We start from the raw sequence: 13947 nt of genomic DNA on the forward strand, positions 1-13947 counted from the left end.
TCCTAATTAAGAAGGGTGTTGACCTATGCCAGGTTTAGGTGCAAGTGGTTTGTTCAAGATACAAGATTGTGTGCTTATGCTAGGTATGATTTTCCCTCTTCTTCCTCATAACTATCCAATTCAAGAACCCTAAACCTCTTTCCGGTTACCCTAAACACCCCCTACCTATCCACAATTTCTCCCTAACCCTCTTTTCCCCCTGGCTGCCTCAAGGTTGCCTGTGATACTGAACATTCAGGAGTCCGTGCCCACTAAGGTGGGAGGGGTCACCTACATTTGGCTTCCGTGGCTAAGATGGAGTTGTGAGATACTCCAGAAGTGTGATACAATTGTAGTGGGAGCACTAGTGAATTTGCAGCTGGTTTACTGCAGAAGTCTCCTTGCTGGTATTCTGGCTAAACAATGACAGAGGTTGCAGAGAGCACAAAATGCAGCTGTAAGACTGGTCTCTCAGGTGGGGAAGCCCTCCCCCATCTGGGCTTTGCGCCGGTCTCTTTATTGGCTGGCCGTGGGGGACAGAATTGGTTTCAAGGTCAGCTGCCTGATATATATGTTTGAATGGCCTGCACCCTGTATACTTGGTGGATAAAATCAATGGATACCAACCTACGAGGACCCTTTGCTCAAGGGATCAATTGCTTTTGAGAATGTCACTTTCCTCCTGTGTCTCTAGGGGACACGGAAGATTTGCAGTATATGGTCCCAGACTTTTGAACATCATCCCTCGGGAGATTAGAACACTAGAATCCTTTTATCAGTTGCGTAAAGCCCTCAAAACGCATCTCTTCAAATAAGAAGCTCAGGGGCCCTAGAGTTCTGTATATTGTTTAATCCTGGGCTAGTTAACCACCTGTCCCTTCTTTTTCTCTTGAATCTGCAGCAGCATACGGTTAAGCCCGTCCTGTGTGTGTTACAAATGACCAAATCAAATCAAAATCAAGGTTTCTCTCAAGTCCCATTGGGTTTTCTCTTCACCCTCTGTGACAAGACCCATCAATTGAGGCAGATAACTCGATACAGAATGCTTATTGAAGTCCCAAAGAACCTTGAGGCCGGGCAGCCCCTGTTTCAGGCAAGGTAATTTTGTGTCACATGACAGCCATCTTAAAGCTTTCTCCTAAACCCAATCCTTTCCCTTTTCTTCGATCACGTGTGAAACCCAAACGTTTTTCCTTTTCTTTACCAACATTTTCTCTCCCGCATCGTGTTCTGATTCATTCTTCTGTGATTCTTCTACTCTCCTCTACTTTGTTCTTGCTAGCCCCATTTCATCTTGCAATCCTCCCACTCAGGCTGCCAGTATCTTTGCTGCTGGCCTTCCCCTCCCATTCATATCTGAATCGTTTTTCTCTTTCCACTTTTCAGCCTTTTAACTCCAACTCATCTTCTCCACTCTTCATTCTTGGCTAACATCTCAAAAGCCTTCTCGAAAGTCAATCATCAAACCCCTAATTACTGTGCCCTTGACTTGACCGTGAACCAGTCCTCCTGCTTCACCTCCCTTGCCTTCCTCTCCCACAGCTTCTTAATTTATTGCATGCTTTTGGCATTGACTTTCGCTTTTTCTTGACCCACCTCTGTGTTTGCTCTTTGCTTCTCCATGAATAGGATAAGGACCCTACTTAGGCTGGGTGCTTTAAGTGGGGTAAGAAATTGAGGGTGGGCCCTCATTTGGGGGCATGGCTTCCATGATGGGTGTGGTCTGAAAAGTGCACAAACCATAGTAAGGTACACAAACAAATATATAAATGTAGGTAAGGATTTATATATGTGTATGCATACCATACTATGGTTTGTGTACTTTTCAAGCCATCTTTTATCCATATTTCTATGTTTATAAATGATGTCTTGAAACTTACACAATTCAAGCCATCTTTTATAAAGCTTTGAGGACGGCCAAAAGTCGAGGCGTCTTTGTCCGTCGACAAAGCTTTATAAAAGATGGCTTGAATTGTGCACTTTTCAAGCCATCTTTTATAAACATAGAAATATGTTACATATTTCGGTTTATAAAAGATGGCTTAAAAAGAACACAATTCAACGCATCTTTTATAAAGCTTTGCCAATGGACAAAGAAGCCTCGGGCTCGATGATCTGTGCTCTGCTATGCAGAGCAGCAGATTAGATCACCAAGCCTGTGGCGTCTTTGGCCTACAGCAATCACGGGGGCTCTGTGATCTGTCAGAGAGCCGCAATGTTTGTCGAGGGTCAGGACCTGGGGAGGGGGTGGGGAAACAAAGGGACCAAAACTTCCTCTCAGGACGTGGGGTCACAAGAGGAAGTTACAGTGACTGACAGAAGTGCCAGCCAGCCACAGCATTGCTGAAACTGCAACTTACTGTTTGATCGATGCTGTGCCTGGAACTTCTGTCAGTCACAGCTTGCCTGACTTTAAAATGGCAGGCACATCTCCCGTTGTGGCTACAGCTGAGGTGGGACAATGTGTACCGCCATGGTGCGGTAGGGCCCCAGCTTAGCCCCACTTTTTGGAGACTGCCAGTGCCTGGCTCTGGCCCACTTAAAGCACTGGCTCTTTACTGCATATACCCATTTTTTTCTTCAACCAAGGCCAGCGCTCCTCTTTGCAGCTCTGCTGCGAGCGCATATGAGAGCTGCTCCCAGATCAGCTGTTTGTCTCCGCTTCGGAGACTCGGATTTGAATCCTGCATTTGCCGCCCTTCCAGAGGGATCTAAGATGGCCGCCGCCGACTCCAGCACCATGGCAACCCATGATGCCATGAAGCCTGCGAATGTGCCCGTGAAACAGACACCAGCAGGTCCGTGCGCCTATTCGCTCCCCCGACCTGCCTGCCCCTCCCCTCCTGCTTTAAATGGAGGAGGAGTGGGCCGTGAGGCGAAGCTGGGAGAAGAAGGCCACAGAAAAAAGCCAGCGCTCCTCTTTGCAGTTCTTCGCTGCTCGCCGCCTACCGCCTGCCACGACTTGCTGCAAATGTTCACAGGTAAGAGGGTCCTCGCATCCCCTCCCATGCAGCCCCAACCACTGGCATCTAGACGTGATTGTCTACGTTCACGTACCTTCACTCCACAATATAGTTCTCTACCGCAGCCTACCAGCACGCGTAATACACGCCTTCCATCTAGGCCATGGGCTGCCTCCCGACTATCTCGCACAACTGCTGCAATCACGTTCTCCCGACACAAAACAGCTACCTCCCACCAGCTGACGTCTCTCCAAGGCTCCTGCCCCTTATCAAGCCTAACAACCAATACTATCACTATGGCAACAAACACTATGCCCACCACCAAGGCACTTGAACCCCCTAAGGGCGAACCTACGGTCCTCACAACCTTAATGCCTGGGACCCCCGAAAAAGTGACCCCCACTATTGCCAATTCTTCTACCATAACCATGCAATATATTGATGTACCTGTCACTGTTACTATGCCTATGACCCCTGAAAATGTGGCCCCCACTATTGCCAATTGTTCTGCCATAACCATGCAATGTACTGATGCACTTGCCACTGCTACTATGCCTATGATCCCCGAAACCTCTGCACCCTTACCAAAATCCAACCCCCCCACTCCTCCTCACCTCAAATGCACCTTGATCAACGCCCCGTCTGTCAATGCCCAGGCATTGGACATCCATGACCTCATCACCACCAACGATCTAGACCTCCTCCTTGTCACTGAAACATGGCTGCACGAAGCCTCAGGCCCCACACTCTCCCTTGCCCTCCCACCAGGCTATGCTGTCATTAGGCAAGATCGCCCTACCAAAGGTGGAGGAGTAGCAATCATAACCAAAGATTCCATCTCCATCAGAAAAAATGATAAAACTACCAATGACAACAGCGACTACCTCCAACTCAAACTCGCCATCTCCCAACACTGCACCATCACGCTCCATCTTATCTATCGGCCACCCGGCCCCATAGGGGATTTCCAATCCGCCATTACCCACCTCTTGGCTGACAATCTGAAGTCGTCAACCAAAGCTATCCTCCTCGGGGATATCAACCTTGGACTAAATGACCCCAAAGACCTTGCCTCTAAATCATTCAACTCAGCCCTTGAAACTCTGGGCTTCACTAACACCGTCACAGACCCCACCCACTCCTTAGGGAGGACACTTGACTGGATTGCACAGCACAACTGCCCACTCACAATCACAAGCAACTCTCCCACCCCGTGGTCGGACCACCACATCATAACCTTCGACATCCCAACCACCACTCCCCCACCCCACCCTCCTCAACCCCTGCCACCTGCCCTCACTAGAAGAGCCTGCCTTCTCACCAAAGAAAGACTCTTACCATTCCTACAGGGACCTGCCTTCAGACCTCCCTTCTCCAATGACCCAGAAACCCTGGCGCAAAATTACAACAAAGCTATATCAGCAGAAATCAACTCCATTGTTCCCCTCAAACCTCGGAAATCCAAACCCACGAGCCACACCAACTCCTGGTTCACCCCAGACCTCCTCAAACTCCGGAGGGACAAACGCTCTGCCCTTGCACGCTGGCAAACCTCCCAAGATGACAAAGACAAACTTGACTTCAAAAACCGCTCCAAGGAGTATAAAAAGGCCATCATCCAAGCCAAAGCCAAATTATTCGAACCCAGAATTACCGAAGCAAATTCCAACACGAAGGAAATGTTCACCATTTTCAGGGAACTTGAAACCCCTACCCCCGCACCCCAAAACTTCATGAAAGATAAGGCCTGGTGCAATGGCATTCAAACAGCCATGCGCAACAAACTGGACTTGCTTCAAGCCAAAATTATGAACTCCAGACTCGCTCTCCCTAGTCCCCCCACGCCCGCCTGCACACCTCAGATGCCTCCCCCACCTTCTCCTTCAAAACCATCCAGGAGAAATACATCATTAGCTTAATGAAAGGCATCAAACCCTCCAACTGCAAAGGAGACCCCTGCCCTGCCACCAATATCAAAGACTGCACCAAGTCCCTCGCCCCATTTCTTACAGCCTTTGTCAACGCCTCCTTCACCTCACGGAACGTATCCTCATCCCTCAAGGAAGTGTGGGTAAGGACTCTCATTAAAAAAACCACACTCGACCCCACCTCACCCAACATCTATAGGCCCATCACCACTGTCCCCTTCCTCCTGAAAATTCTAGACAAAGCAGCTTACCTGCAAGTCCAACAATTTCTCGAAGAGAATAAACTCCTAGGTCTAAGACAATCCGGTTTCCGCCCAAAACACGGAACTGAGACCGCCCTACTCGACCTTAAAAACCAGATGGATGAAGCAAGAGACCTAGGCAAACCCGTCCTGCTCCTTCTCCTCGATCTCTCTGCCGCGTTCGATCTTGTCGATCACGACGTCCTATGCCACCACCTGACTGCCACTGCAAACTTCTCAGCCCATGCTAGCGCCTGGATCACCTCCTTCTTACAAGGAAGAACCATGCAGGTTTTCTCTGATCTAGCTACTGCCTCACCCACCATCATGCTATGTGGGGTACCACAAGGCTCATGCCTCTCTCCCACCCTCTACAATATATTCACTCGCCCCCTCTTCCTCATCCTTGACGCCATGGGGATCTCCTACACTAATTACGCGGACGACACGCAAATCCTCCTCACCTTGACAGGCGACTATGACACTGACTCCAAGACCCTTAACATCATCTACAACACCATCCAAACCTGGATGGTTGCTAACAGCCTCTGTTTCAACTCAGACAAAACCAAACTCCTGCTTGTTGGCTCCCCTGACACTCTCAAAAAACTTGACGACCAGTTTAGTCACTTCATCATTGACTCCATCAAAATCCAAGTGTCCGAGTCAGTAAAAGCCCTAGGCGTATACCTGGATTCAGATCTGTCCATGACCAGACAAGTGAACGCTATTGCCTCCTCAGCTGCCTACCATGCCAAACTCCTCAACGCAGTCAGACCCTACCTCTCCAACGACACCTGCACTAATATAGCCAGAGCTATCACTGGATCACGGTTGGACTACTGCAACGTTCTCTTCCTAGGGACCTCCACTAAAAATCTTGAGAAACTACAAGTTATTTAAAATAATGCCCTTTGTGCAGCTCAAGGCATTTCCAAAAGAGATCACATTTCTACTGCCAGAAGAGCCTCCCACTGGCTCCCCACAAAACAGAGGATTATCTTCAAAGCCCTGACCCTCACCCACAAATGCATTCACCTCGCCGCACCAGTTTACCTATCACAAAGGACCCACCTTGCCTCATCCTCAAGACCAACTAGGACCCCCTATGCCAACCTTCTCACCGTACCCATGGTAAAAAGAGCAAGAGCAGGTGGTGCCAGCTTCCCCTACCTAGCTGCCCTGCACTGGAATGCCCTCCCCACTGCCCTGCGAGCTGAACCCTCACTCTCCGCCTGCCGCAAAACTTTGAAAACCACCCTATTCGCCTGATCACCACACCCTTGCGACAAAATCCATAGATATCTTGACTATGTTCGTCATGTTATGCATAACATGTACTACATCTCTGCGCTCAAATGTTTGAACTTATGCATATTGTAACTAAGTTTGCTGCAAGTAACAGCGCCGTAATGCCCCTCGGCTGTCTGTGCGCTATATAAATGTAAAAAATAAAAATAAATAAATAAATTCTCTTCCATCCTCCTGTACAAGTCCCAAAATATGGTTTTTGCTGCCTATCTTATCCTTTTCTTTTATGCCACGTCCTCCTGTGCTACATGTTCTTGGCATGTTACGCCTTTATGACCTTTCCCTTTTGTGTCTTGCCGTTGTATGCACTTTCCCAAACTCTGCCTCCTCTTCTCTGATTCTGTGTATTTTCCACCCTTATCGCCATTAAATCCTGATGAATGACCTGTCGTCTCGTCCCCTTGTCACTTACACCTGTTGCTTTCGTTTACACCCTCTTTTGCACACCTCTACACTTGTGCCCAGCTTAACTTCCTTCCCTGCTGCCTTGCCATCCGCTGTTCCCAAAAATCCAGCGCCCGAGTACGTAATGCTGTCATCACGGCCCAAACATCCCCTTTGTTCCTGACTCTCCCATTCATTCCTAAACCTGTTGTCTCTTTGTGATGGGATTGTTTGCTGGATCCATTGTTGTGCAACCACTCTGTCCAGTGGTCGAAGTGTATGAAAAGAAGTAGTGGAACCATGTTCCCTGCTGGCCTGCACCCATTCCCCACAAACCCCATTGCCACGACCCCTCCCACACACAATACACCCCCCCAAACACTTGCACCTGCTGTTTAAGGGAACGTTCAGTGCAGTGCACTGAAAGTGAAGGTTTCAACTTCTTCCTACACTTTCAATTTAAAAAGAAACCATTCCGGAACGGTTTCTTTTTAAATTGAAAGTGTAGGAGCTTTAAAAGGTAATTTAAAAAAGTAGAGGAGCACCGCTCCCGACCGCTCCCTCTCACTTTGACCACTGACTCTGTCCCACTTAACTCCTGTGAAAAAGAGAAGACCGAAAACACATCTTTCCTTCCCTCATCTAAGTGGGGTAAACGAAGAGCCACTGACCACATCGATTAATTGGAGGCTCCTGCTTACTAATACTTACATTCATTTCATCTACACCTCCGTTTTCAGGCTTGGAGAGGCCTATAGAGCTCTGTTAAATTGTGACGATTTTAGGAGTCTTCCATCCTCCTCTATGCTTCCCTTATAAAGATAAGTGACACGAGACAATTTCATTCATAGCACATGCTATACAAATCATACCTCTAACTCATTCCCCCATAGGGCAATAGAACATTGAAGTGCTAACCCAGCAAGCCATTGTGGGCTACTTGTAACGTGGCCCAGTTTAACGACATAGGTTCAAAATACCACCTACGCTGTGCACTATGTAACTGGTCCAGTGCGCCTTAAAAGGGGCCACTGGCCACCAAGACCATTTTTAGGATTTGCAATTCACTGCATCAGTTTTTAATACTTGAGGGCATCATGGGATGTTACATCAAAATAAGTTGCAATGGGATTCCAAAATGGCAGCAGAGAGGAGAGCACTGTGAAAGATGCTCTCATGATCCTCATGGCCTTCCAACTTTTGTATCAAGTGTAATCGCCCTCCCCAGGCAGCGGAATTGGAAGAAGAGAGCCCGCAGTCAAGAGGGCTACCTAAAAACCCCTTTTCCGACATCGTAGATTGGGTCCCCCTTGAAGGTAGAGCGCCGAGGAACTAAGGAGGTGGCCCTGCCTGAATGCGACGAGGAGGCCGCAGGAAGAAGGAGGGAACAGTGCGGATGCAGTGTGGGAGAACAAGACTGGAGGCTTGAAGCGACCCCCAACAGAAGTGAACGATAGTCGGAAGTGCACCCAGGTGAGAGCAAGACGACCTGAAGCCCGGGAGAAGAGAAGCTTGCGGGAAGTCCAGAAGAAGGTAAGTGGTACGGCATAGGTGGAGAGTGACGCAGAAACTTTGTGGCCGGACGAGGAGGAAATCAATGAGAAATCGTGAGAGGTGTGTCCATACCCTTCCGCTGAGTGGAAAAACTGCCTCGGATAAGTGATACTGGGAGAGGTGGGGGACTTACGGGAGTGGGAGAAACAAAAGAGGTGAGCTGAGGCTTAGGGGAGAGCCTCGTAGATACAATCCCCAATCGAAGGGGACCGATCCGGGTAGGTCCCATAACGTCACACAGCAGAGGAGCGGAAGGGGCGAGAGCTCCAGACCCAGCAGAGCATAGCGAGTGGAGCGTTTGCAATAAATAAAGCGGGGGGATGGGGAGCTGAAAAGAACACAGGGCCCACAATAGGGCAAAACATTGGGCCAGGATCTTGGAGGCCCCTTGGGGGGGGTCTCCCCACATCAGTAGCAGGGCGCATTTGGGGGCGCAGAAGGAGGAAGGAATGAGGCCCTTGCAAAGGTGCAATACCCCCCAGGGAGGGGTAGCTGGAAGGAGACGAACCCTATGCAAGACACCAAGGCCTAGGGGCTCATCAGCCTTATCCCCGTGGCCAAAGGCAGATAGTAGGGTAGGCCAAAGACTGGCCAAAAGATAATTTAGGAGGCAGGGAAGGAAAGATTGCTCCTCTCTGCCAGGGGTAAAGGCGACACGGACAATAAAATACGGTTTGGACGTTTTAGCAACTCCCCTGATCAGTCAGTCTAGCACACACCTCAATAAGAGAATCTGGAACAGAAGGCATTAAACCACAAGGAGGGGACCATCCTACCCCGCATGTAATAAGAAGCCGGCAGAGAAGAGCCTCCATCCAGCAGCGTTTTGAGGACCAAAGAGTGAATAAGAAATCAGGAAGTGCCAGGACAAATAAAAATGGCTAAGACCAGGGGGAAGGACCCGCTCCAATAGCAAAGGAAGCCAGGAAACCCCTGCAGGGTAACCTTCAGAAGATGTGGAGCAAGGAAGTTGGCTCCTCCTTCCCCTGGAATCGAAGCCGGTCTTTAACATAGAGAACAGTGGGACCCTCAACCAGAGGAGAGTCAAGACCAAAATGTGACACAGTCTTTGCTTGAGCAATACTTGTGAAGAATTCAACCATCTGCATGGGAAGAGTGCACTGGCCTCGGCTTTTTTTGATTGTTTAAAATAATGAAGGGTGGGTCCATTCCCACGATCATTCTCCATGCTCACTGCACAGCAGAAAAAGAGAAACTTACCAGCGCCGCCCTCCCCTGTCATGTGTAGCTGGCACCTAACAGCCATGGGTACATCAAAAGCCTTGGCCCATGGGCAGCCCGATTAGAATTTCAAGGCCCCATGGATTTTCATCTCCACTGTCAAACCTTGCTGGTGGCAGCAAATATTGAAGAATGTTAATTAGCAGGCCTCAGGGAAGGCCTGGGTCCAGGAAGTGACAATGGAGACCAGACGTCGTCACCTCTTTGTAATGCAATGTGTCACCTTGGTACTAACACCCCTCCTTGGTATGAAAGGGCAGTGAATGTCCTATCTGGAACCACTCCTTTCAGAGCAGGGAAGTATGTGAATTGTAGGAGACTAATGTCTGCCTGCAACCCCCTACTTCAAAGGAGGCTGATGTTGTGATCAAGTGCCACATAGGGCTTAGTTAATTAGGGAGACACTTTGATGTACAGCAGACAGGTAGATGTGTGGGATTTAGAAGTATATGTTGTCATCCTTCCCCTGTCTGTTACCAAGCACCCTGGTTCTGACCTGAAGCATAACTGAAGATTGTTGGTGGAGACCCAGGATTGGCTCAATTAAGTTAGGCTTGGCCTACACTAATCCCTGGGCCCCGTTTGGCTTTAAAAGAGGGCTGAGCCCCTGACTGATCAGATCCTCTGAAGACTTTGCAAGGAGTAAGAAGAAGGACTCATTTGGACCCGAGCTGAGGGTACAGTCTACCTTACATCTTCCACCAGTGAAGGAAAGCCAGGAGTTCCAAGATGGAAGCAAGATCCCTTCCCTAAACATCTCCCAGGGAATAGCGGGAGATACAGGACTCAGAGGACTCGTCCAGCAGCTCCAGAACCGGTTTCCAGCCAGCACACAGCATGCCCTGCTAGGTTCTGACAGCAAGCTTCCTAGCTGGGAAGTGCCGGAGAGTCTCTGGACAAAGGACAAGGCCGTTGCCTGCTAACACCCTCCTGAGCTTTGGCTCGTCCGCCTTGAAAGGACACGAGCCCTGCGAAGAAGCTAAGAAGAGTGCCACACAAGCATCATCCAGCGGCCATCTTTTTAAGGACAATTTCGAAACAGTCAAGTCCTCGAACCGCATCTGGCTGCATGGCTGACTGTTGTCATGCCGCAGTGACCAGAGCCATCCAAGACGCCTCGATCAGCATTCCATATCTTCCAATCAACACAGAGAATTATTCTTGGCCCAAGCCGCCGCACCAGAAAGCCTGCAGACATCCGTCCAGCCTCGCTTGCCGAACTGCCTGCCGCTTGGTACCTGCAGCTGTCTCCCGCCACCAACTCTGTCTCACGGGCTGCGAAGTTCCCTGGAACCGCCTCAACGCTGTTGAGTACCAAGAACATCTTCAGCACCAGGTACATTGTGGTTCTCTGAAGGCCACTAGAGACAGTTACGGCCCTTTGGCCCATTGGTGCTGGAACCAAATAATCTTGAACTATAAGACTGATTACTTTATCAACTACCCTCCTGTCAGTATCCAGAGTGCATTCCCTTCCTTTGTGAAACTGTCCTCTGTGCTCCTTTACAGTGTGGGTTGCAATTGCAGTGGGCTAGAACTGTCTGTTGTTGATTCATTGCAGGCAGCCGACGCGAGGTAAGGAGGCCCATCCGGGCATGCCGCCGATTTCCGGGCGCCAACTGGGCCCCCAGGCCCCCCGAGCGTCCCTCTCCCACCCTGCACCCTCTTCCTGCTTCCCGCTCCCCTCCCGCCTCCCAACCCGCCCACCGCCGCTCTGATTGGGCCGTGAGCCCAGCTGAAAGGGTCTAGCAACCCTCCTCGCACCGGCCCCTGCATTCATTGCAGGCAGCCGACGCGAGGTAAGGAGGCCCATCCGGGCATGCCGCCGATTTCCGGGCGCCAACTGGGCCCCCAGGCCCTCCGAGCGTCCCTCTCCCACCCCGCACCCTCTTCCTGCTTCCCGCTCCCCTCCCGCCTCCCAACCCGCCCACCGCCGCTCTGATTGGGCCGTGAGCCCAGCTGAAAGGGTCTAGCAACCCTCCTCGCACCGGCCCCTGCATTCATTGCAGGCAGCCGACGCGAGGTAAGGAGGCCCATCCGGGCATGCCGCCGATTTCCGGGCGCCAACTGGGCCCCCAGGCCCCCCGAGCGTCCCTCTCCCACCCCGCACCCTCTTCCTGCTTCCCGCTCCCCTCCCGCCTCCCAACCCGCCCACCGCCGCTCTGATTGGGCCGTGAGCCCAGCTGAAAGGGTCTAGCAACCCTCCTCGCACCGGCCCCTGCATTCATTGCAGGCAGCCGACGCGAGGTAAGGAGGCCCATCCGGGCATGCCGCCGATTTCCGGGCGCCAACTGGGCCCCCAGGCCCTCCGAGCGTCCCTCTCCCACCCGCACCCTCTTCCTGCTTCCCGCTCCCCTCCCGCCTCCCAACCCGCCCACCGCCGCTCTGATTGGGCCGTGAGCCCAGCTGAAAGGGTCTAGCAACCCTCCTCGCACCGGCCCCTGCATTCATTGCAGGCAGCCGACGCGAGGTAAGGAGGCCCATCCGGGCATGCCGCCGATTTCCGGGCGCCAACTGGGCCCCCAGGCCCCCCCCCCGAGCGTCCCTCTCCCACCCCTCACCCTCTTCCTGCTTCCCGCTCCCCTCCCGCCTTCCAACCTGCCCACCGCCGCTCTGATTGGGCCGTGAGCCCAGCTGAAAGGGTCTAGCAACCCTCCTCGCACCGGCCCCTGCATTCATTGCAGGCAGCCGACGCGAGGTAATGGAGGCCCATCCGGGCATGCCGCCGATTTCCGGGCGCCAACTGGGCCCCCAGGCCCTCCGAGCGTCCCTCTCCCACCCCGCACCCTCTTCCTGCTTCCCGCTCCCCTCCCGCCTCCCAACCCGCCCACCGCCGCTCTGATTGGGCCGTGAGCCCAGCTGAAAGGGTCTAGCAACCCTCCTCGCACCGGCCCCTGCATTCATTGCAGGCAGCCGACACGAGGTAAGGAGGCCCATCCGGGCATGCCGCCGATTTCCGGGTGCCAACTGGGCCCCCATGCCCCCCGAGCGTCCCTCTCCCACCCCGCACCCTCTTCCTGCTTCCCGCTCCCCTCCCGCCTCCCAACCCGCCCACCGCCGCTCTGATTGGGCCGTGAGCCCAGCTGAAAGGGTCTAGCAACCCTCCTCGCACCGGCCCCTGCATTCACTGCAGGCAGCCGACGCGAGGTAAGGAGGCCCATCCGGGCATGCCGCCGATTTCCGGGCGCCAACTGGGCCCCCAGGCCCTCCGAGCGTCCCTCTCCCACCCCGCACCCTCTTCCTGCTTCCCGCTCCCCTCCCGCCCACCGCCGCTCTGATTGGGCCGTGAGCCCTTCATCACTGGTCCTCCCAGGGCAGCCCTCTGCCCGGCAGCCCCAGCGGCTAAGGGCCCCATGGCCAAGGGCGGCTCCAGGAAGTGTCAGCAGGTGTCCGCAGGGGAAGCCAAGGAAGCCACCAGACACCGACAAAACTGTAAGTGCTGGCTTGGGTGGGGGGTAGAGCAATTACTCTACTCCAGAAAGCTCCTGCCACTCTCACTTACCTTTCAATAGCCTGCAGTCTAATGTTAACCAGCACCATTGCCCTAGAGAACCACACTGATTAGACTGCGCCACTTCTAGGCAGTAATGTGATTGTTAGCATATGCCGCACTTAGATGACATCTCTAATAGCCTCTCTGTGAAAAATAGAATTTAGATATACATTTAGAAAGTTGCATTTAGATGTGTACCCAATAGCTGTGAAATGTTGAATTTAGAAGTGTGCCCAATAGCCTCTCTGTGAAAAGTAGAATATAGAAGTATGCCCAATAGCATCTCTGTGAAAAGTTGAATTTAGAAGTGTGCCCAATAGCCTCTCTGTGAAAAGTAGAATATAGAAGCGTGCCCAATAGCATCTCTGTGAAAAGTTGAATTTAGAAGTGTGCCCAATAGCCTCTCTGTGAAAAGTTGAATTTAGAAGTGTGCCCAATAGCCTCTCTGTGAAAAGTAGAATATAGAAGTGTGCCCAATAGCCTCTCTGTGAAAAGTAGAATATAGAAGTGTGCCCAATAGCATCTCTGTGAAAAGTTGAATTTAGAAGTACATTTAGAAAGTTGCATTTAGAAGTGTACCCAATAGCTTCTCTGTGGAAAGTTGAATTTAGAAGGGTGCCCAATAGCCTCTCTGTGAAAAGTTGAATTTAGAAGTGTGCCCAATAGCCTCTCTGTGAAAAGTAGAATATAGAAGTGTGCCCAATAGCATCTCTGTGAAAAGTCGAATTTAGAAGTACATTTAGAAAGTTGCATTTAGAAGTGTACCCAATAACTTCTCTGTGGAAAGCTGAATTTAGAAGTGTGCCCAATAGCCTCTCTGTGAAAAGTTGAATTTAGAAGTGTGCCCAATA

The sequence above is a fragment of the Ambystoma mexicanum genome, chromosome 11 (genome assembly GCF_040938575.1).
Source record: "Ambystoma mexicanum isolate Mex_15411 chromosome 11, UKY_AmexF1_1, whole genome shotgun sequence".
Classification (NCBI taxonomy): Eukaryota; Metazoa; Chordata; class Amphibia; order Caudata; family Ambystomatidae; genus Ambystoma; species Ambystoma mexicanum.